The 22,400-nt window shown below is 46.2% G+C and overlaps 1 protein-coding gene across 1 annotated transcript in view; it reads right to left on the reverse strand.

Annotated features, from left to right (window-relative positions):
- The window catches only part of SYT17 (synaptotagmin 17), an 816,561-nt gene that overhangs the window by 383,045 nt on the left and 411,116 nt on the right, over positions 1-22,400 (reverse strand). The gene's annotated exons all lie outside the window — the stretch shown is intronic.

Here is a 22,400-nt window from a genome sequence, read left to right on the forward strand (position 1 = left end):
GAGACCACCGCCGGAGTCAGGGGCCAGGAGGGACCAGGATCCCACAGCCCCGCTGGGCGATGATGGAACGTCAAGCCACACCCCAATGTCCAGTGTGGAGTTCTTCATGCCACACCCCAATGTCCAGTGTGGAGGTCGTCATGCCACACCCCAATGTCAGTATCTGAACCGCCATCTCAGGCCACCGCTGAACAGTCCATAGCCAGCCATGGCAAAGCACCGCTGAACAAGGCCAAGACCGCCATGGTGAAGACCGCTGAATTGTCCATAGCCAGCCATGGCAAAGCACCGCTGAACAAGGCCAAGACCGCCATGGTGAAGATCGCTGAACAGTCCATAGCCAGCCATGGCAAAGCACCGCTGAACAAGGCCAAGACCGCCATGGTGAAGACCGCTGATCAGGGCAAACACCGTGTGGGTATGAATAGGCCGCCACATCTGGCATCCTTCTCCCATGTGCAGCTGGGACAGTGACAGGACAGGAACTTTCATGGGGAGACTCATCCAGTCTGGCCACCAGTCCCACCCAGTACCAGTTGAGAACTGCATCTACTTGCGTCAATGTGGCTTTGCACTCCCCAGGATGGTCCAGCGGGCAAACCACCCACTGTAAAGACTTGAGAGACTGTGGCTTTGCACGCCCCAGGATAAAGCAGTGAGCAAACCACCCACTGTAGAGACTTGAGAGACTGTGGCTTTGCATGCCCCAGGATAAAGCAGTGGACAAAACACCCACTTGTGAGACTTGAGAGACTGTGGCTTTGCACTCCCCAGGATGGCACAGTGGGCAAGCAACCCACTGTATAGACTTGAGAGACTGTGGCTTTGTACTCCCAGGATATATCAAAGGGCATGGAGCCCCGTCGTGGATGAAAATAAGTTACTTACCTGTAACTGTAGTTCTCCAGTATTGGAATCTTTCATAGATTCACATGCTTGAATCATTCCCCGTCGTCGAGATGGGAGTCCCGGTATAAATTTTCATAAGTAATGTTAAAACATATTGAAGAGAAAAAGGCCCTAGGCCTCTTCAATTTGATAGTCTATCAGAGTCATTTTGTGAAAAGGACCAAACTTGATCCTCCACCAATCAGGCGACAGCACCCTTCAGAACCTCCTGAGAGAAGCTCTAGCACCTCAGATTTTCCACGCACAAGTGCGTATATTACAATGAGTATATGTACTACTAGAAAGAAAGAGGTGAAGTGAGCTTCTCCGGGGAGGTGGGTGGGTCGCATGTAAATCTATGAAAGATTCCAATACTGGAGAACTACAGTTACAGGTAAGTAACTTATTTTCTTACTCCAGTATTGGAACTTTCATAGATTCACATGCTTGAATCAGAGTAGAAAGCAATAAGTATGCACATTGTAAAATGACAACCCCATTTAATAAACAGGTTATCTTAGACCACAAAACCTTATCATCATGTATAAAGTGATGAAATATATGAGTGTACTGACATATGTCTCTACATATACATCTATATATAGATATACATATATACACATCTATCTATACACACGTATATATACATAAATAACAGTATGTCTTTATCTCTAATATAAATAGGGTATTCCTGTGAAGATACATGCTGAAATTGCAATAACAAACCAGTATTAAAACATAAGAGAGTAATGTAAGCTGATGATCAATATCTGATAATCCGCTTACTATGAGATTATGATAGTGATCAATTATCTTTAGATACAATTTTTTTTTTTTTTTTTTTTTTTTGATGTGCATACCTTTTCTAGGATGGAGGGATGTAGGAGAAATGGCTCACCTTCACCTGAAGAGATTCCTGAGAACTGCTTGGCCCACTGCTACCTCTCCGTGCGAGAGGGACTCCAAGCAATAGTGCTTAGTAAAGGTATGACAGTTCTTCCATGTTGCTGCCCTACAAATGTCTTGTAGTGGCACTCCGGCAAACAGTGCCGCTGACGATGAGACTTTTCTCGTCGAGTGAGCATGCACAGACGACTGCAAAGGTTTGCCCGCTGCCTGATGGCAGAAGCGAATAGCAGAGGCGATCCATCTTGAAATACTCTGCTTGGATAGCGGGTACCCCTTCCTAGGGGCACTGTACGCCACAAATAGCTGATTAGAACGTCGAAAAGCTTTTGTCCTGTCCAAATAAAATTGAACGCATCTTTTCACGTCTAGAGAGTGTAATGCTCTCTCCGCTGGAGTAGACGGATGAGGGAAAAAAGACTTGAAGACCAAAGGTTCGTTAATGTGAAAGTCTGACGGAACCTTTGGAATAAAATGCGGGTTAGTGCGCATTAGTAGTCTATCTTGTTTAAACTGTAGGAATGGCTCTTGGATGGAGAGCGCTTGTACCTCACTGACCCGCCTAGCTGATGTAAGGGCTATCAATAAGGCAACCTTCCACGATAAATGTTTAAGGGAAGCACAGTGGATCGGTTCAAAAGGATGCTTCATCAGTTGTGCCAAAACAATGTTCAGGTTCCACGAAGGAGGTGGAGGTCTGAAAGGAGGGTAAACCCTGAACAGCCCCTTTAGAAATCTCTTAATCAGCCGAGAAGAGAAGAGCGAAGTTGTGTCCTCTGAACGTCTGTATGCAGCTATGGCTGCCATATGAACTTTAATGGACGAGTGTGCTAGGCCAGATCGAGCTAACTCTAAGAGATACGGCAAAATCTCTTCTGGTAGTGAAAGAAAAGGGTCAATTTGACGTTGATGACACCAGGCACAGAATCTCCTCCATTTAAACTGATACGCCTTGTTAGTGCTATCCGCTCTGGCGTGTGACAAAATATCTCTGCAGTCCTGCGGAATATTTAAATGCGCAAATTCTCTGTGGTGAGGAGCCATGCCGCTAACTGCAGTGAGTGTGGATCGGGGTGTCGAACTTGGCCGTTGTTCATTGTTAGTAAATGAGGTAACGGCTCCAGCGGAATATGGGGTTTGACTGAGAGAATGAGGAGCTCCGTGAACCAATGTTGGCGCGGCCAATACGGGGCTATCAGTATGAGAGTGCACGGTTCTGTTTTCATCTTCGTGAGGACCCTTGGGATTAACGGAATGGGAGGAAAGGCGTAAGCAAAGATGTCTGACCAGACTATCGAAAACGCATTCCCCCAAGATCCCTTTTGGTGATGCCAACTTGCGAAGAACTGGCATTTGGCGTTGTCCTTCTTCGCAAACAGATCCACTGTTGGAGTTCCCCACTGGGAAAAAATCTGGGTGAGTACCGTCTGGTCTAATTCCCACTCGTGGCATTCCGATTTCTGTCTGCTGAGTGCATCTGCTGCTTTGTTGTTTATTCCCGGCAAGTGCACCGCCGATAGTGTGACGCTTTGCTGCGAGGCCCAGTTCCAGATCGCTTGGGCTTCCCTGGAGAGGGTGAGAGATCTTGTACCTCCTTGTTTGTTGAGATAGTGCATCGTAGTGGTGTTGTCCGTTCTTATCACCACTCGCGATCCATGGATTCTTGGGAGAAACGCTTGTAAAGCAAGGTGCACTGCCCTGAGTTCTAGCCAATTGATATGCCTTGATGCCAGATGAGTTGACCATCTGCCACTTATTTTCAGGTCCTGTAATACTGCGCCCCAGCCCTCCAGTGAGGCATCTGTTGTTATGGTCCACGGGGCTGGCTGTTGAAGAAACGAGAGACCGATTGAGAGATGATGCTTTTGAGACCACCACTTGAGAGTTTTGATCATTATCGGAGTAATTTGTATTTGGTCTTCGAAAGTTCCTGATACTTGAAGCCATTGACGGTTTAGCTGCTCCTGCAAGGGGCGCATCTTTAGCCGACACAGAGGGATCAGAGGTATGCATGAAGACATCATGCCCAATAGTGATTTGAAGAGACGGACTGTTATCTTTCGTCTTCTTTGTATGAAACTTCCTAGGGTTAGTAACCTTTGTTGTCTCTCTAACGTGGGACATGCGATGCCGGACTCCGTGTTCAGTTCTGCTCCCAGAAAAGTAATACTGCGACCTGGTAGAGGGTTGGACTTCTCCCAGTTGATAGTGAATCCGAGATTGGTCAGCAAGGAAACGCACTTTCTTGTTGACTTGTGTGCTCCTGTGTAAGTCTTTGCCTTTATTAACCAGTCGTCTAAGTATGGAAAGACCTGGTGCTTTCTTCACCTGAGAAAGGCTGCCACTGGTGCTAGGCATTTGGTAAATATTCTTGGGGCTGATTTGAGCCCGAAGGGAAGGACGCGATATTGATAATGGCTCCCGGCTACGGTAAATCTCAGATACTTTCTGTGGGCAGGGTGGATTGGTATGTGGAAGTATGCGTCCTTGAGATCTAGCGATGAAATAAAATCTCTTTGATTGAGACGCAGAAGGACGTCTTGTAGGCTGATCATTCGAAACGATTGCTTCTTTAGGTATACATTTAGTTGCCTTAAATCGAGGATCGGTCTCCAATCCTTCCACTTCTTTCGAATTATGAAGAACCTGGAATAAAATCCTGTTCCTCTTTGATCCCGCGGCACCTTCTCTATAGCTCCCTTGAGAAGGAGCTTGTAGACCTCTTCTTTGAGTTGTTGAGGATATCTTGAAGGAGTCCTGCGGGGAGGGTTTGGGGGGAGGTTTCTGGACAAATTCTAAAGTATGGCCCCGTTCCACTAATTGTAGGACCCACTTGTCTGACGTAATGGTTTGCCATTGACTGAGAAATAAGGAAATTCTTCCGCCCAGGGTGACAGGAGGAAGACTGGGCGTAGCCGGCGCCTCGAAGACATCAGGTTCTACAAGCTGCATCCTTAGATGGGCGGGTTGAGCGTCCACGGCCTGCCGGTCTATTATAGGCTGGTTGAGTCGGTTGTCTTTGGGAATAGTATGGCCGAAATTGTTGTGAAGATGACGGATAGGAAGAGTATCTCTGTTGTTGATACCCTCCTCTGTAAGAGGGCTGGCCGCGCCCCCAAGGGCGAAAGGAAGATTTCCGATATTGCAGGGTCCCCAGTGACCTTGCAGTGTCCGTGTCCGTTTTAATTGACTGTAGGGCTTCGTCCACATGTTTCCCAAATAACGCTTGGCCATCAAAGGGTAAGTCTAGGATCTTATTCTGGACTTCTGGACAAAATGAGGTGGCTTTGAGCCAGCCCTGTCTTCTTAATACAGCAGCACCTGCAAGCTGTCTGAAAGCAGTGGTCGCTATGTCCATTGCGCAGTCTATAAGCTCTGCAGACGCGCGTTGACCCTCTTGCACAGTCTTATTTGCCTCTGATTTTACGTCTTCCGGCAGTTGACTAATGAAAGGTGCAATATCTGCCCAAAGCTGTCTGTCGTATCGAGACAAAATAGCCAAGGAGTTAGCAGCTCTAAGCACTAAGCTGGCCATAGAAGAAAATCTTTTTCCTATGTTGTCTAGCCTTCTACCCTCCTTATCCGGGGGCGCAGAAATTGGAGCAGAAGGATTCTTTGATCTTCTCTGAGCCGCTTGAGCTACTACGGAATCTGGAGGAGGATGGCCTGTCAAGCACGTTGGGGCATCATCGGGAGCTTTGTATTTCTTATCCAGACGTGGTAAAACTGCTGTGACTGTTGCTGGATTAGTCATGACTTTAAGGCCTTCTTCCCACAAGTAGTTCACCATCGGGATGGAACACACCGACTTCTGGAAGGGCTCTTTAAAATCATAAAGGAAACAATCTGTTTGCTTCGTAGGTAGCGGTAATGCAAAGCGCTTGGCTGCCCTCTCTAAGAGATTGTGAAAACCTCCAATGTCTTCAGGTGGGGACTCCACCTTCGAATGAGAAGGAGAAGATGGAGCAGGAATAATATACTCGTCCCACTCTGAGTGAGCATCTATGAGCTCTCCTTCTTCTTGATCTCCATCTGAAATGTCAGTGTCCTGAGGAATTGTCATGTCTGGGGTAGCCACATCTGTGAGATTCAAAGTAGTCGGTCTTTGATGTGGAGTAGAAGGACCAGAAATGGGCGATGGATGAGGCTGTTCTCCTTGTGGAGGAAACCTTCTGTTATAATCCACCAACATGGCTCTAAGGCCAGTAAGCAGGTCGGAAGGGATATACGTTCCCTGTTGAAACTGCTGATGCTCCAAGGAAGCCTGGGGATCATAAGCTTCCTCATATTCCTCCTCTTCCTGATATTTGACATTCAATTCAGAGGGGCTGTGGGCCGTACCAAAAGGCCCATCTTCGTCTGAATCATCATCTCCCTCCAAAAGATGTACTGGTACCAGGGAGGATACCTTACTAGGTGAAGTGTGGGTTGGAGTTAATGTTTCTGTTCTTTTTTGGTATTTTTCCCTCGTTGACAGTGCCGTCAACGACGTATAAACTGACTTTGTCGTAGACGGTGTCGTCGATGCTGGACGCACTGTTATTTTAATAGCCGCAAGCTTTGCCGACAAGTCTACCGTCGACGAAGTCCTCGTCGACGGTAAAGCTGATACCGACATCAGCGCCGTCGACGATGACGAGGTGTAGACGGTCGTCGACGCTGAAGTCGTCGTTGTAGTTCTCGTCGACGGTGGTGTACTCATCGACGATGTCGCCGACGGAGCCGTGGACGACGGAACACCTAAAGTAGTTGGAGTCGTCGGCAACGCGCCCACCGACGGTGCCGTCGACGGGGAATCCGTCGACGAGGCCTTTTTTCCAGTCACAGAAGATGGCTTTTTGAAAGGCACAGATGGTGGAACAGATGAGGATTTCCTGTGCCTCTCAGAACTGGAAGAATGTTTTTTCCCCTCTTTACTTGAGAGTCTAGTTGGGGAAGAAGATGGGCTGCGACCCTTATAAGACCCTGAAGCAGTCTTTTTGAGGGCTTTCCTTGAGGTTTGTGAGGGAGATCTAGAGCGTGATCTTGCTCTTTTAGTTGATCTCTTGGAAGTGGATGATTCCTCACTCTCAGAATCAGAAACTGGATCCTTCCTATGCTTCAGTTTCTGCAGCCATATTAGTAATCTGCCTTCTCTATCCTTTAAGGTTTTAGAAGAAAAAGTACGGCAAATCTTACAGTCCTTGGCTGAATGATCTGGATAGAGGCAGTAAATGCAGTCTTGATGAGGATCTTCAGAATGAAGTCTTTTCTTCCCACAAGTCTTGCAGTCTCTAAAGAGACTTTTCTTTTCCTTGTCAGACATAGTTGAAAAATAGCTGACAAATCAAAATTATTGAGTTTCTCTGAGAGAAAAAGAGCTGAATAAAGGTGTGAAAACAGAGCAGAGCTCTGAGGAGACTCCCTAGCACGACGTGCGGTAGAAAATCTGAGGTGCTAGAGCTTCTCTCAGGAGGTTCTGAAGGGTGCTGTCGCCTGATTGGTGGAGGATCAAGTTTGGTCCTTTTCACAAAATGACTCTGATAGACTATCAAATTGAAGAGGCCTAGGGCCTTTTTCTCTTCAATATCTTTTAACATTACTTATGAAAATTTATACCGGGACTCCCATCTCGACGACGGGGAATGATTCAAGCATGTGAATCTATGAAAGTTCCAATACTGGAGTAACTGGCTTTGCAGTCATCCGGCTGAGGTGCCCCTCCTTCCCTTCCCCCTGAGGTGCCTGTAGTGTTACTATCTGATGCCCCGGCAGTGTTCTCTCGGATTTTGGTCAGGTATCTATTGTGGGCCTCGCCCATGCATTTTTGGACTGTTGGTGCACGGACATTGTTGTGTACATATCTGCACTACTTCTTGTATTGTATATATAATTATGACAGATTTTGAGATATGATTCAGTATATTTTTATATGACATGTATATTGGCACATTACAATATTTGAACGGATCTCGCTTTGTCTTTGCATTCCCCCGCCGGGGATTGTGGGTTGTTCATGTGATATTTTTGACTGCATCGGTGTGTATGTTGTAATATGCGAGGGTGGGGGTGGGGGTGTTTGGTGGGTGTCCCCTTAACTTTTGCCTCCCCCCTCCCCCATGTCGTAGATGCAGTACTCACCGGTATGTTCTGCGCCTACGTCCCTGTTGTTCGTAGAGGAGCAGAAAGACAAGGGCAGGTAGTATTTGGAGTTCCGGCTCCATGGAGTCGTCGTTCCTCGTGGAGTGTGTTGAGGTGAGCGTTTTCCCATAGCAAAGGCTGTTTCCGCCTGTTTTTATCCACGGTGAATCCGCCCCGGAAAAGGTGGCGGATTGGTGTGTTGTAATAGTGTGGGCGGTACATTGTCTCCCGCCTGTCTGTTGGCGGTGACCGCCACGCTGTTTGTCTGTACCGCCGTGGCGGGCGAAGTGTTAAAGTGGCTGTCTTTGTTGGCGGTTACCGCCAGGGTCGTAATTCCCTTTTTTTGTCCGCCGGCCTGTTTGCGGTATTTCCGCAGCTTTAACACCATCCGCCAGGGTCGTAATGACCACCTAAATGTTGTTTTCCATGGTGGTTTTGTTGTACTGTTGTAAAAACATGAAATTTGACCTTTGAATTGCGTGAAACAATTTTTATGAGTACAGTTGCTCTAAACAAAGTGTTATTTGGCTGCATTTTTTTTACTGCAATGGTATCAATACAGTTAGGCCATACCAGAGAAAACACATTATGGAAATAAAATATGTTGTCTGGATCAAGTGTACAAATAAATGTGGTTTCACATTTTTAGTAACGCACTGTAAAGGTACATTTCATTTGTGTTAAAATTACACAAGCTATCTGGGCCATAAATACTTCTTATTCAGGTGGTCTATTTAATGAAATTGTGTTGTGTGTTTATGCCTATTGCATAGCAAAGCTCAGCACAGCATGGATCATATTTGCAGATCCAAATACAGCAACCTGCTATTTAATTCCACCATTAAGAACTGCTACCACTGAACAACTGTGATTGATTCAGTAGCCCCTCCAGACTGACAAACGTGATCATTGTAAACTCAAATAACTTGTTGCGTCTTGGCCCTTATGCAAAGAGGATTCTCCTCTCTCCAGCAGAGAGGCTATACAGCTCTGGAGCATGCACCACCAAAAACAATATTGGAGTCCTGGGACTGACAGAGCATCACTCTTGACCAAGGTCACATCATCAAATTTTCAGAACTAACGTAACATTTTAGATTTTTCTGGTTCTCCTTTGTCTGCAGAGCCCACTACTCACCACCAAAGGGAATCTACTTGTCGTAGACCCCTAAATAAAGGCCAAGCTATGACTAGCATAAGGTGCTGCCACCACTGGAGTACTGTGATTGACTCAGGGGACCCATACGATTGAGCACATGTAACTGTGAGCACATAGATCTTTTACATTCTACTATTTTATTGCACCTGGTCGGTTATGTTTATAGCAACCTCCTTAGCCCCTTTGGGGGCTCCTATGCTCTGACCTCACACTCTTCACCTCCAAGGATCCGACCAAGTCCACTCAAAACTTCTGCTAGTATCAGTACTCTAAATAAGGTAATGTGTCACTGCAGCCTTTCTCTGGGCTTGGCCAAGGGTCAGAGAAAATGGTCTAAGAGACTAATAGAAAGCGGAACATTAAGACGTAGGGGAGATTAAATCATAATTTTGAACATCAAAATGTATGTCAGGCGTCAAAGCTCTCAAGTGATAGGAGTAAAATAATCCTGCTCATACAGTTCCAAAGGATAATTCCCAACAATTGTTTTCATATTTAGCCTTCTTGCAGCCTGATGGACTTGGGTCTAGTGCCAGGGCATAAATCTCAAGTTTCTTATCATGAAAGACACCAAGAAATAATATATATGAACACTTTGACTTATTTAAAAAATCCATTATTTGCAGAACTGCAGCTGTTCTTTTGCAATTTTCAATACCTTACAGTAGATATTAATTGTAGTGCCACCAAATTCGATCATTGCTGATCACTGCTTCTTGCTGCTGGGCGAGTGGACCAGCCTGACTTCGGTCCCTCTTGATGTGTTTGGTGGCACGGCAGGGGCAGTTGTGACAAACAGGGTGGTAGGACCCAAGATGCCTGATCTGGCTTGCTGCCTGCTCCTACCCCCCTCACTACATCTCTCCAAGGTGCAATGTCTCTTCCAGCACCCTGGGTTTGGCAACCCCTCTACCTCATCTTTGATGAGTGGTCCCACAGACTCAGCCTGCGTTGATCCATTCATGAAGTGGGTCACCTCCTTGGGCATCTTCTACCATACTCACAGCTGCCCTTTCTCCATGCTGCTGCTTCACAACACAAACACTCCTCAACGTACTGTTGCATGTGGCGCAATTCCCTGTACGATGTGCATTGGACTAAGCAGAGGCTACCATACTTAGGCTGCTACCCTACCAGTGGCTGAGGGAGTCTAGGTAGCTCAAACCTGCTCCCCAAAGAGCCACTACACCACCAGGGTTTTGCTGCAACATGGACACTGAGCTAACAAACGGCGGGCCCTGGCCCCTGCCTGGCTGCACCTGGTGGGTGTCTGTTGTGACTGACTTCTGAGTACCTTGGCCCCATCATTTGGCCACCAACACTTACCATTCCACTGATGGGTCAACACAGAACACACAAGACAGCAATGCATTCCTCAATGCCCCCCCAATGCTGCCCCGGCAGAGGTAGCAGACCGGGCCCCTTATCCGCGGCCAGGGGACACAGAGAACAAGCTGGAGGCATCCTACAGGCCATAGAGTCCTTTCCCATCATCTTGGAAGCAAATATTAACTCAGTGGTGACTGATCTTGGTCTTCTAAGAGATAACCACAAAAAAATAGCTGGCAGGGTGAACCGAGGCAGAGCACAGCCCTCAGGACCTATAACCTCAGGCAATGCACCAACAGTCACAGCTGACTGATGCTTTGGATAGACTGTACTTTGTGGAGGGCAGGGTAGAGGATGCAGAAGGGCAAGCCCACCAGAACAACATTTTTGGGGAGGGAAGGTCGGGCTGATCTTATAATGCACAAAGGACTATCCTGAGCTGGTGGATGGTTTTTTCTCCCATGCATCACCATGGTTGTTTCTACTAATCTTCACTTCCTGTGTGGGAATGTACGGTGAATGCATAAAGCATGCAAGAGATAATCTATTTTCTCCTACATAAAGCAGAAAGGTGTGCAAATCCTCCTACTTCAAGAAATGCATAGAGTTACACCAGAGACCTTAAAAATGCAACAGAGCTGGCAAGGCTTCTTTTCCTCCTATAACTTCTCGGCTTAAGCCAAGGGTGCACTGGTTTGAGTGCTAACTGGCGCCCCCTTTCAACTCATCAACACAGCTATAGATAAGAATGGGTGGTACACCTTTGTGGAGAATGCATGTTCTCTCGGGCAGCCACTTGAGCATTTTCTCCACCCTCTCGGACACATTGGTATGATGAGTAGGGATACCTTGGATTCTTGGAGGAGATTTCAACTGTGTCCTAAATTTTTATTTAGACAGATCGCAGCCCCTGACACAAGACGCCACCACCCATATTGCTGTGTACCTTTCCCGATGGCTCTTGCATTAGGCATTCATGGACATTTGGAGAAGTCAGGACCTGACTGTTTGGGTATACTGACACTATTCAGTGCCCCATGTGCACACGGCCACCTTGAGTGCATAGTCTGTTCAATTTCTATTTGTCCATTCATGGCCCATATTGAGTACCTAAGGAGAGCAATATCTGATTGCAATGTGGAAATAGCTGATTTAAAATTGGGTAGGCCACTTCTTCTGGTCCCGACCTGGCATCATCAATGTGAGTCATTGGAAGATCCTGTTTTCCGAGCCACACTGTCTGACCACCTCACCCAATATTTCGATGTGAAGAAGGGCACCCCTTCGTCACAAGAGATGGAGGGGGAATCCTTCAAGTAGGTAACAAGTAGGCTGTGTATCTGAACAATAGTGGGCATGTACAATGAGCTTGACAGCAGTATTGCAGATTTAGAAAAGTCCCTGACCCAAATGGAAAAGAACTTGACAAATGACCCTAGTAGAGTAGTGTAGGAAGGTGGCTCTGTATATACTATATCAAAATGAGATATAGTGTGAACAGAGTCAAGGGGTTCCCCAGAGGCTTAACAGAGGCTAAAGTAGATAATACTAATGATCTCCTTTGTGGTAGTGTGGTTGAGAAGTTAGGCTTATCAAAGGGTAGTGCAGACCATTTGTTTTACACACACAGGCAATAAATGAAGCACACACTCAACGACTTGCACCAGGTCAATTGTTTTGATATAATACAAAATATATTTTGTTACTTTATTTCTAGAACCACAAAAGTTTCTGATTGCAGGTAAGTACATTTGCGAGTAAGCAGTAAGCATATGTATCAACACCAGTTTGTTTAAATTTGGCAAGTTAAATAGTTTTAAAATAAATAGCAATAATCTGTTTTAAAACTTGACAGTGCAGTCTTCATACACAGTTCTGGGGGGAAGAAAATTTAGTATAGTTTCGAGGTAAGTACAACACTTACAATTCCAGTCTCCGGGGGTTAGATTGTCCACAGGTTGGGGTTTAAGTTAATCCCAAATACCCAACACCAGCAACACGGAGCCGGCCAGGTGCAGAGGTCAAAGCTGCTGCAAGATTTAAATTGGGCTACTGTGGAGATTGGGGGCACTCGGAATTGGATCTGTCAGCAGGTAAGTACCCATGTCTTCAGAGGGCAGCCCTGGGGGGTTTAGGTGAGCACCGGGGGGTGTAAAGGTCAGCACCAAACACACACCCTCAGTGGCACAGGCACGGCATACACAGCGTCAGGCTCTCAATGCTTTTCGATTGGGGGGACTGTGGGGGTTACAAAGATGCTGCAGGCTGGGTCCAGGGGGGTAGGTTCCAGGAATCCACAGGCTGGACAAAAAGGAGGGCCACCTGCTTGACGTTGCTGGACCAGTGGTCAGATTTCCCAAGGCCATGGGGTTGCGGGTGCAAGGGTCCGGTTCTCTCCCGGTCGGTGGGCCCTCCGGATTTAGGCTGCAGGCGTCATCGTGCTGGGCAGGAGGGTTCAACCCAGGGTAGACACAAGGTCAAGGTCAGAATCACCTGAGGACCTGCTGTGGACTGTTGGCCTACCTGGACATGGGCCGTGGGCATCAGGTGCAGAGTGGGTAAGACATGCGGATCCAGGGCGGTTCAGGAGTCCTTTTTTGGAGTTTCTTCTGGACAGGGCCGCCGTCCTCAGGAGATCTTGGTCCTCTGGCGGGCAGGCAGTCCTCTGGGGGTTTGGAGAGGTCGCTGATCCTGCAGGATGCTTTGCCTTTTAGGAGCAGGAGTCTTTGGAGCTGGAGACAGGGAGGGCTGGGGCCAAGTCAGTTGGTGTCTGAAGTCCCCTCTGCCGGGGATCGGCTTAGCAGTCCTTCTTCTTTATTTTTGTTTTGGTGTCTTCTTTTCTTGAGATTGCCATGATTCTGGTGAGCTAGTTTCAGTGGTGCCCCTAAATACTAGATTTAGGTGTGTTACAGGGGTCAGAGGGCAGTAGCCAATGGCTACTGTCCCTGAGGGTGGCTACACCCTTCCTTTGCCCACTCCCTCTGGGGAGGGGGGCACACGCCTAACACTATTAGTCCTTGTTCTCCAACTAAGATGGAGGATTCTGCAGGGAGAGGGTCACATCAGCTCTGGACACCTTAGGGGTGGTCCTAGCTGAATTGTTCAGTCCTCCTTGTTTTTCCTGATTTTCCCACTGGAAGTGCCACCAAAAGTGGGGCTTTGTCCAGTGGGCAGGCTTCTCCACTAGTTGGAGTGCCCTGGGATACTGTAATAGGGGGCCTGAGACTTTGAGGCTCACTAGCAGGTGTTACAGTTCCTGCAGCGGGGAGGTGTAAAGGACCTCCACCCAGTACAGGCTTTGTTTCTGGCCTCCGAGAGCACAAAGGCTCTCGCCCCATGAGGTCAGAAACCTGTCTAGAAGTGGCAGGCTTGCACAGTTTTTCAGCCCTGCACTAGAGGTTTGGCTAAAATACAGGGGGCATCTCTAAGATGCCCTCTGGGGGCACTGTACAATAAATCCAACAATGGCATCGGTGTGGGTTTATTGTGGTAAGAAGTCTGACACCAAACTTCCCAGTCTTCACTGAAGCCATCATGGAGCTGTGGAGTTCATAATGACAAACTCCCAGCCCATGTACCGTATATGGCCACACTGCACTTACAATGTCTAAGAATGGACTTAGACACTGTAGGAGCATATTGCTCATGCAGCTATGCCCTCACCTGTGGTATAGTGCACCCTGCCTTAGGGCTGTAAGGCCTGTTAGAGGGGGGCATACCTATGCCACAGGCAGTGATTGGTGGGAATGGCATCCAGAGAGGGATGCCATGTCGATTTTACCTTTTTCTCTCCACCAGTACACACAAGCTGCAATTGCAGTGTGCATGTGCTTGGTGAGGGGTCTCTTAGGGTGGCATAATACATGCTGCAGCCCTTAGGGACCCTCCCTGGTCACACAGCCCTTAGTACCACTGGTACCTTTTACAAGGGACTTAGCTGTGTGCCAGGGGTGTGCCAGTTGTGGGAACAATGATACAGTTTTAGGGAAAGAACACTGGTGCTCAGCCCTGGTAGCAGGATCCCAGCACACTCTCAGTCAAGTCAGCATGAATATCAGGCAAGAAGTGGGGGGTAACCATGCCAAAAGTGGCACTTTCCTACGGGTATTCACTATTACAAATGCCTGAGTTAAGCAAGCCACCATAATGTAGCAGCTGCACTGCCTGCACTACACTGCATATGTATCACTAAAACGCATGCAGAGGCAGGCAGGGCTTGCAAATTACTAGCTTGGGTCATACAGAGGGGTAGTTAAGCGACTCTCATTGCATCAATGTCATTGTTTGCCATTGTAATGCCCCTGTATCAATCCCATTAAATCTAAAGCCATGATACCTGTGAGGTAAACCCTGTGCTTTATAAATGCTTTTTAATAATAATAATAATAATAATAATAATACAACTCCAATCTGGAAAGATCCAGTGTGCCCAAAATGACATATTGGGCACTTTCCACACTTACTGTTCAGATCTATACGACGGTGCACATAGTCCGGTCACAGGAGCTGCTGCCTGGTTTTTCGCACTTTCATGTTCAATGCATTCCTCTAGATCACTAGGATAAACTTGATGGCCTGATAACTGGGCAGAAAACCAAAACAGTCACCCACAAGCTGACAACAGGAAAAACTATAGAGCTAGATGGGCTTCCAATTGAAAATTACAAAATGTTTGCTAACCACCTGGTTTCGCGCTTGGCTATGATGTATGCTGAAGACCTCCATGCAGGGGTCCTTCCTCCATTCCACTGTGAATCACACCTGGCCTCGAATCCCAAACCCGACCGGGTCCCAAACCAACTGTCCTCCTATAGACCAGTAGGGAAAATTGGCACTGACTACAAATATCTAAGTAAACTTTTAGCAGACAGATATTTACTAATTCTTCCGGAACATATCCTTTCAGACAAGAATAGTTTTGTTCCAGGATGCAGTACTTTTCTCAATATTCCCAAGGTACTCCACATCACAGACCGAGTTCCCTTTCGGCTGCCCTATACAGCCTGTTACTTGCAATTACCAGACTGTGGTACATGCCCCTTCCTCGTGAGTCTGAGTGGGCAAGCTGATTTCAGCTTCTTTTTCTGTTTATATGGTAACATGGAAAGGTTGCCCATCTCTCCCTTGCGTTTCATAAATACGTTGGAGCCCCTTGCAGTATGAATACGAACCAAGACCATGATGTGATTTGATCCCACTGGATTGCATAAATTATGTCATCTCGCTATATGTGGACGACGTTCTGCTTTATTTTAAAGACATCTGGAATGGCCTTCCTACCATGCAGGCATTTGGAGATGCAGCTGACCTGCAGATGAACTGGGGTAAATCCTGTGTTTTCTTATGCCAGAAAGGCACCCTCCGTCAACCTATGGACCTGGGGGAGAAAAGCCCCCAGGGAGGAACATACATTTCAAAATGTTGGTATCAAAATCTACTGCACAGAGACTGACCTCTACAAGGGCAATCTGGTTTGTGGCCAGACTCGTTCAAGCACATATCAATTTCTGGAATGGCCTCCCTTCGCCAACAACAGCAAAATAATCATAGCCAAGATGGTAATGCTCCTACGCCTACTATAGTACTTTGCAAACATCTGGTTATTCCTCCTGGAGATTTCTTTCAAGAGCTTCATAGCATGCTTGGTGACTTAATTTGGGAAATAAGCTCCATTTGCCAGTGGGACAGGGACGGTTGGTTGATTGCTGGCTGCTTTCTTGGCGATACAGTGTCTAATTAGGGATTGTTGACCCCACAGGAAGTGCTCTGGCTTCTCCTCTCCAAGAGTACAATATAACTTGCATCCCCTAGATTAGTGGCAATTGTTTTCCAATGCATTAATTGAGTTTTCCAACTTATGTGGCACATCCACCCATATTCCCCTGAGATACCTCTCTGGGGACGTCACTGAATTTGGGAATCCTGATCCTAGGGACTTACATCACTGCCATGACAAAGACATACCTTCCCTCCGGGACCTCTTCTTAGACAGCCATTTCCTTACATTCGAGCACCATATTGCAGAACACATCATCGTAGCAGGATAATTCCTTATGCACAGGCAGCTCCACCAGGTCTACTGCACACTGTGGGGATTTTCCTGGGAGGAGCTGCAAGTCCATGCAGCGGTACAACAATTACTAGTGATGGGAACTGACTGACATTTATTCACCTGCTCATTTAAAGCTTTACAGGAATATAATCTGACCCGTCTTACACAGCTGCAGAAGCGCTAGGAAGTGGATTTTGGAAGGGGGCTTCATGAATCAGACTGGATTTTTGCATTAGAGTATCCTTGCCAAATCTCAAGAAACATCAAGTTTAAAAATATCCAATTCTCTATCCTTTACAGCATTTAACTTACCTCCACCCAAGTGAACCAGATCGTCCCAATCTACAACTTGGGCGCCCCCCCGGCGCTCTGACAACATGGATCTCCGCCATATCCTTTGGTCATTCTGTTATCTAACACACTACTGGTAAGCGTTACTAACTACCATAACTGCCATCACCAACTGTGAAGGACTGAACTCATTGGAGGCTGGTGCCCTCTGAACTTACAAGCACTCTAAACACAACAAGAAGGCAGCTCTGTTTTCAGATCTTGCCATTACCCTAGAATGGCATGCTTAGCTACTTCCTTTGGCAGAGTGCTGGCTCATTGGGTGGAACCCAAAGAAATTGGTTTTGAACCTGGCTCTTTTTGCAGGGTCACCTCCAAACTTTTTGCATTCCTCCTCCACCTTTTTGCTAAATTTGTTTTTGTTAGCTTAGGACTCTGTGAATTTTAACACTGCTTTCCAGTGCTAAGCTGTGTGTGCTTGCTCCTTAAAACATGGTAACTTTGGCTTATCCCCAATTGGCATTTTTAATTTACTTATACGTCTGTGGTAAAGTGGTACTACATGTGCCCGGGACATGTAATTTAAATGCTACTAGTGGACCTGCAGCATTGATTGTGCCACCCACTTAAGTAGCCCTTTTAAAAATGTCTCAGGCCTGCCTTTGCAGAGCCTGCATGTGCAGTTTAAACTGCCACATCGACCTGGCAAAATAAACCTTTTCCCAGGCTCAAACCTTCCTTTTTAATATATATGTCATCCCTAAGGTAGGTCCTAGACAACCCCAAGAGCAGGGTGTACTATATTTAAAAAGTTGGGCATGTACTTTTCAGTTTTACATGTCCTGGTAGTGAAAAACAAAACCACTTAAAGCCATTTATCACTATTGAATGGCCTATTTTTCCCACAAGTTAACATTTCAGTTGCCTTATTAAATTTATAAGTGAAATTTCTAAATGGGAAGAGACAACTTATTCATGTTGGTGTGTCTTGAATCCTTGATTACAATCCTGAAAATGCCACTTCTAGAAAGGTGGCATTTTCTTGCTATAGCCATTTGGTGCCTGCAGCCTGTCGCTGGCCAAATGAATGGGTTTAGTTGGCAATTGGGCTTTGTGTTTTTTTCCTAGTAAACCACAAACAAAGGTGTGACTGAATGGGCCATCACTGGCAGGATGGGAGCATGGAGCTTGGCCCAGCATCACGTACACTTCAATAGGCTGTCCTGTCTTCACACAAAGGGCCTAACAACCCTGAATGGTCACTACTGCCAGCTTGGAGCCAGGGCAGGGGAGGTAGGGAATTCCACCCACTTCATAGACATTGTCTAGTAGCTTCTCTCACCTTCCAGAACTAGGGCACCAGAGTACAAAAGAAGGACCTCAAACATCTGAAGCACTAGAAGTTCACAAAATAAACATGTGTTTGAACTTTGATACCAAAGCTTAGGCCATAACATCTCAAATGAAGATGGCTAAAAACAGTTCCAAAAAGTTCTTCAAGGTAGTCAAAGCAACAACAAGGTCCAGAGCTATTTTGGAAATATCAGAACCTTAAAAGAACTGTGAAGAGCTCTTTTGCTTATTTGATACCAAGAACAAAATCATTAAGCCTTTTCTTCCTCTGGAACCTACTAACTAAATGTCTGGCCTTGACAGGAAATCACTTAATTACTGGTCCATGTTTAGAGACATTTCACAAACAGAACTACAGCCTATAATCCCCATGCTGAATCTCTCTAGTTACTTTTGGATCACTTTGCCAGCCAACTAGGCAGAAGAGATGTGAAATGTTTTATTGACATACTAGGCATGCCATATCAAGCTCTCCCTAAAACAAGGAACATTTCCTGATTGCCTTAAAGCAAGCCATATTTCTCCACTGCTATATAAGCAACCGATGACCCAAAGTTTGTCTACCATGAGGTCCTTCTTTGTACCTTGAAAGACTGCATGGGCTTCAATGGGAGAGACCTCAATTGGTTCAAATCTTACCAAGAGAGCTGCTCATAACTGATGTAAGTGGACCATGCCCTGTCACACCCAACTGCCATCTCCCAAGAGATTTGGCAAAGCTCAGTTCTAGTTTCTGCCTTAATCAATCTATACCTCCAACCCCAGTGTGATCTTATTAAGGACTGTGCCATTTCATAATACCAATATGCAGATGACTCACATCTATGCTTCAGAGTCATCCCTTAATAATGCCCAAATGGTTTGCCACAAGCAATAGTCAAAGAATCAATGAAAAGATGGGCAGTGTTTCAGCCGGCATTATTTAACTATGTTTTGTCAACTGGAAAAGCTCCGGCAAGTTGGAAGGGTTCAATAATCCACCCGATATACAAAGGAGGAATGGCCGCCTCCCCAAATAATTATAGACTAATCGCCCTCCTAGATGTAGATCTTCAATACTTCTCTACATGCGTGTTGCAGCACCTTGAATCATGGGCAGCGGAAAAGGTAAGCTTCCAATAAATCAAATGGACTTTGTCAAAAACCAAGGGACAATTACGAACCTCCTGGCTTTGGGTCTGACCATAAATAGGGCAAAGGCAACTGGGATGCCACTATTTGTGTGCTTTGTTGACTTTAAAGCAGTATTTGATTGTGTACCCCGTAGTAACCTATGGACAAAGCTACAGCTATGGGGGCTACCCCCAAACATTTTAAATTCTATAAAACGATTGTACTCGGACACATGGGTAAAGGTAAAACTCTGGAATGGCACACATTTATCCAGGGCTATTAAAACAGCAGAGGGTCTGGAACAGGAACTGTGTTCTAGCTTATCTACTTTTTAATCTTTATATCGCAGACCTCCCCACAAGGCTAAATAGTCTATCCACCCACTCGCCCACCATAAGGGGATATCAGCTATCCAACATACTCTACGTGGACGACCTGCTCCTGTTAAGTAATACCAAAGTAGGAATGCGTAAACTGATGGATAGCCTAGGGGAATACACTAAAATAAATGAGTTGGAGATAAATCAGAACAAAACTAAAATTATTGCCCTCAATTGTAGGCCCTCTAATCAACGCAAATGATACCTAAATGGCAAGACAATAGAGGAGGCAGCCACCAATAGGTACCTAGGGGTCACCTTAGATTAGAGAGGAAACTATGCATGTCACAGAGAAAGAATAATGAACAAGGCACACTCACTTATTCACACGTTTGTAACCCTAGCTAACACTATTCGTGGGCACTCCCTTACGCCTTTAACAGCAGTAATGAGAGTAAAACTACTGCCAACACTGGCTTATGGTACGGAGATGATGAGGGGGATGAAGACAACACTTTTGGATAGACTCCTGGTAAAATCATATAAGCATGTTTTCCATCTACCCAGAGTGGCTTCACCAGCCCAGGTCAGATTAGAATTCTCCCTAGTAAAAGAGACCAGCGGCATTTGTCAAGTGCTGTCATAAGTTGCGGCAAGCCCCTGATGGGATGCTGGCCAAACTAGTATGGAAGGAAATCAACTTAGAAAAGGGCAACAGTAACTATAAGGAATACCTGGAAATAGGCCTTAAGCGGCTAGATCTGGCAGATGCCTGGGAACTGTCACTGTCCTGTCCAGCATTTAAGAAGGTGGTGAACAAATCAAGCAAATTACTCAGCTGGCTACAAGACAGGGAGGAACTGGCCAAAAGGTTGCATTTCTGGTTAGTCCTTAAATCGTATACAATACGCAGGGAATCACTATTACCAGCGTACCATATGCCCTGAGAGTTAAAAAACGTTTTTTAAAAGTAAGGTTAGAGGATATGCCCATGCTAGATATTCTACCCAAATGGAAGAATGAGACACAAAGGGGGTCATTCTGACCCTGACGGGCGGCGGAGGCCGCCCGCCAAAGTTCCCCCCTCCAGAACACCGCTCCGCGGTCATAAGACCGCTGCGGTGATTCTGGCTTTTGCACTGGGCTGGCGGGCGGCCGCCAAAAGGCCGCCCGCCAGCCCAGTGCAAAAGAGCCTTCCCACGAGGACGCCGGCTCAGAATTGAGCCGGCGGAGTGGGAAGGTGCGACGGGTGCAGTGGCACCCGTCGCGTATTTCAGTGTCTGCAATGCAGACACTGAAATACAATGTGGGGCCCTCTTACGGGGGCCCCTGCAGTGCCCATGCCATTGGCATGGGCACTGCAGGGGCCCCCAGGGGCCCCACGACAACCCATACCGCCATCCTGTTCCTGGCGGGAGAACCGCCAGGAACAGGATGGCGGTATGGGCTGTCAGAATCCCCCAGGGGGATTCCCAGGGCAGCGGAAAACCGGCGGGAGACCGCCGGTTTTCCCTTTCTGACCGCGCCAAACCGCAGCGGTCAGAATGCCCTGCGGGGCACCGCCAGCCTGTTGGCGGTGCTCCCGCCGACCCTGGCCCCAGCGCTAGTGAACCGCCGGGGTCAGAATCACCCCCAAAGTGCCAACCAGGAATGTCGTCTATGCCACTTGGCCAGGGAGACATTGGAGCACGGGGATGTATCTGCCCAGCCCTGGTGACTCAAAGGAGAAAAATGCTGAGGAATGAATTTAACAATCTAGGGATCAGAACTTGTAGACATGCCTTAATGGAAGCGCTTGATTCCAGAAACAATATTCTAAACATTAGCTGGTACAATTTATGGAGGCTTTTACCTCACTCACCTCTGTATCTCCCAGAATCTGAAGAACAGTATAGGGATCTTGTGCTAGCACAATTTTATCAATGGCTCTTTGAAGGCTCGGGGGCAAGGAATCACGTACAGAAGTATCCAGCCATGCTTTTAAAATATAAAACAGGTTATCCATCTGTACATCTACAAACAGTCATATAAGGGGCTCATGGGGCGCATATGTCGTTGTAATTAAGATTATAATGTTGTTTGCACTCATAAACAGCCACCCCAAGGGGTTTATGCACCGATAGTATAGACGTTTCCCTCTTATTATTTAATTACAATTGTAATCTATGTTTTATATTTGTAAATCAAATGCGGAGTGTATGTATTATGTATTATCAAAGGTTATACTGTTTTTGCATCTTTCCATGGTGAGGGATAGATTCTATGGTTTTATGGTTTTTATTAACTAATAAGGGATTGACTGGCCCTTAATAATATATCCCCACTGGCCTCAACCCTTGATATACAATCCAGATGATGATACATCTACTCAAATTTAATCCTCAAAAGACAGATTCATTCTTCTTGCCACAGGTATCACATGTGCTAGTTCAAGAATGGCTAGACTCAATTAATATTGTAGGAGTAGGTTACTCTGCCTCTATTTTCAACATCTCCAAATCTTTACGTTTCACTTTAGATGTTACACTCAATTTCTTCAACAATATTAATTAGCAACAAATGAAAACATACAACCTAAACTCATCCATGAGATAAAACCTTCCAACTTTAACAAGACCTGAAGGGGATAATTTAAGAAATACTCCTCTTTAGGCATGACTACATGAATGGTTTCCTTGCCAGTATTTCTACACCCCATCTAGTTTCATTTAAATCCTTCCTACATTCTGCAGCTCATGTAACCTCATGATCTGTCAGCTCTGACTGTATAACCCCTAACTTGTCTTCATTAAGTTGGCTACCTATTGAAGTAGGATCTTTGTTCAAAGATCCAGACTGAGTTCATAAAATAAATTATCCATTTCAATCA

The sequence above is a fragment of the Pleurodeles waltl genome, chromosome 10, assembly GCF_031143425.1.
Source record: "Pleurodeles waltl isolate 20211129_DDA chromosome 10, aPleWal1.hap1.20221129, whole genome shotgun sequence".
Lineage (NCBI taxonomy): Eukaryota > Metazoa > Chordata > Amphibia > Caudata > Salamandridae > Pleurodeles > Pleurodeles waltl.